Below are 2,500 nucleotides of genomic sequence, written 5' to 3' on the forward strand. Positions count from 1 at the left end.
AGGTATTCAACTTCATACAGATAGCGGCAGTACTAGATGTAATCCATAGACAAGGAGAAGAGGAATTATGTTGTAGATTATTAGAGGATATATATATAGATGGTACAGGGACCATAAAAAATCCATGCAAAAAACGATAAATATCAATAAAAAGAGGTGTGAGGCAGGTCGACACCATCTCACCAAAGCTGTTTTACAGCTTGCTTAGAGGAACTATTCAAGAAGCTGGATTGGAAGAGAATAGGATTAAGGTATGGGATGAACACTTAAGCAATCTAAGATTTGCAGATGAAATTGTTCTTTTTGCGAGTTAGCAAATGAATTGCAACAATTACTAAACAATTTGAATAGGGAAAGTCTGAAAGTTAGACTTAAAATGAACAGGAAAAAGACAGTTGAACCCCAGTTGAGCAAAACAAGTACAGGACGAGGTCCTAAAAGCTGTGAATAGGTTCGAGTCTCGGTGGGGGAGATTAAAATATATATATTTATATATATATATATATATATATATATATATATATATATATATTTATATATGTATATTTATATATATATATGATAATATATATATAATATATATATATCTATGTATATATGTATATATATATATATTTATATATATATTTATATATATATATATATATATATATATATATATATATATATATATATATATATATATATGTATATAACTATATATAAATTATATATATATATATATATATGTATATAAACTATATATAAACTTAATATATATATATAAATTATATATATACATATATTTATATATATATAATTATATATATATATATATTATATATATAATATATAAATATAATTATATATATACATTTATATATATATATATATAAATATAATTATTATATACATTTATATATATATATATATATATATATATATATATATATATATATATATATATATATATATATTTTTATATATATACCTACATATTTATATATATTTTTATATTTATATTTATTTATGTATATATATTTGCATGTACAATAAAAAGGAAATCATCAAAGTAGTAGAAGACTTCAATTATAGCAACTTATACCACTCAAATGATCAACCAAGAATGGAGGCAAACACAACAATTGGAGACCTCCCAAACATTACGTTAAGAGGAAATTAAAGGGGCATGAAAAGAGTGCATTAATGTAGATCTTATGCAAGATGTAAGAGAGATTGCGGCAGTAAAACTAGCCAGTCTTTTTAACAAATGTCAAAGTAATGGTAAAACTTTGAAATCCTGGAAATACATAATAATAATTTTGATACACAAAAAGGGGGAAACAAAAGACCTAAAGAATTATCAAGCTATAAGCCTCCTTTCAGTTATCTATAAACTGTTCACAAAAATCATCATAACTCAAATCACCAATACATTAGATTCAAAACAACCCAGAGAACAAGCTGGCTTCCTATAAACCATATCCACAGAAACCCAAATAAGAGAGAAAACAAATGAATATAAGATGCCTCTGTGTATGGAATTTGTAGATTATTAAAAGGTATTCAACTTCATACAGATAGCGGCAGTACTAGATGTAATCCATAGACAAGGAGAAGAGGAATTATGTTGTAGATTATTAGAGGATATATATATAGATGGTACAGGGACCATAAAAAATCCATGCAAAAAACGATAAATATCAATAAAAAGAGGTGTGAGGCAGGGCGACACCATCTCACCAAAGCTGTTTACAGCTTGCTTAGAGGAACTATTCAAGAAGCTGGATTGGAAGGAGAATAGGATTAAGATATGGGATGAACACTTAAGCAATCTAAGATTTGCAGATGAAATTGTTCTTTTTGGCGAGTTAGCAAATGAATTGCAACAATTACTAAACAATTTGAATAGGGAAAATCTGAAAGTTGGCCTTAAAATGAAAATGAAAAAGACAGTTGAACCCCAGTTGAGCAGAAACAAGTACAGGACGAGGTCCTAAAAGCTGTGAATGAGTATGTACACCTAAGGCATCTCATCCAGATGAAAACATCCTGTGAAACCAAGATCGAATGACGAATTAGGCTAGGTTTGAGTGTCTTCGGTACACAGTAATATATTGTCATCTGCTAATATGTCTAAAGAGAAAGGTTTTTAACCATTGTGTCTCCCCCATCATAACTCATGGTCAGAAACATGGATTACTACCAAAGTTCATGAGAGGAAATTAATAAGTGTTCAGAGAGGAATGGAAAGGCTCAAGATAGGAGTTAGCTTAAAAGACAGAAAAAGAGCAACATGGAGCAGGCAACAGACAAAAATAGATGATATACTTAACCCGTTCACGCCGGGGCGATTCCGGTTTTGCATGGTCATAATGCCGGGGTTTTTGAATGCATAAGCCTTACACCTCGAGACTCTCGGGTGCTTAACCCTATGACGATGGTGCGTCACACTTGTGTGACACAGCCAAACTCCCGATGCCGGAGCGTCATGCCAGTGTGATGATTACAATGCAACATT

General features: G+C 29.9%; 1 protein-coding gene across 1 annotated transcript in view; it reads left to right on the forward strand.

The window, feature by feature from the left end:
• The window catches only part of Sil1 (Sil1 nucleotide exchange factor), a 52,844-nt gene that overhangs the window by 17,693 nt on the left and 32,651 nt on the right, over window positions 1-2,500 (forward strand). The gene's annotated exons all lie outside the window — the stretch shown is intronic.

Source organism: Penaeus japonicus, unplaced genomic scaffold (genome assembly GCF_977035675.1).
Source record: "Penaeus japonicus unplaced genomic scaffold, GWHDUDI00000001_assembly GWHDUDI00000043, whole genome shotgun sequence".
Classification (NCBI taxonomy): Eukaryota; Metazoa; Arthropoda; class Malacostraca; order Decapoda; family Penaeidae; genus Penaeus; species Penaeus japonicus.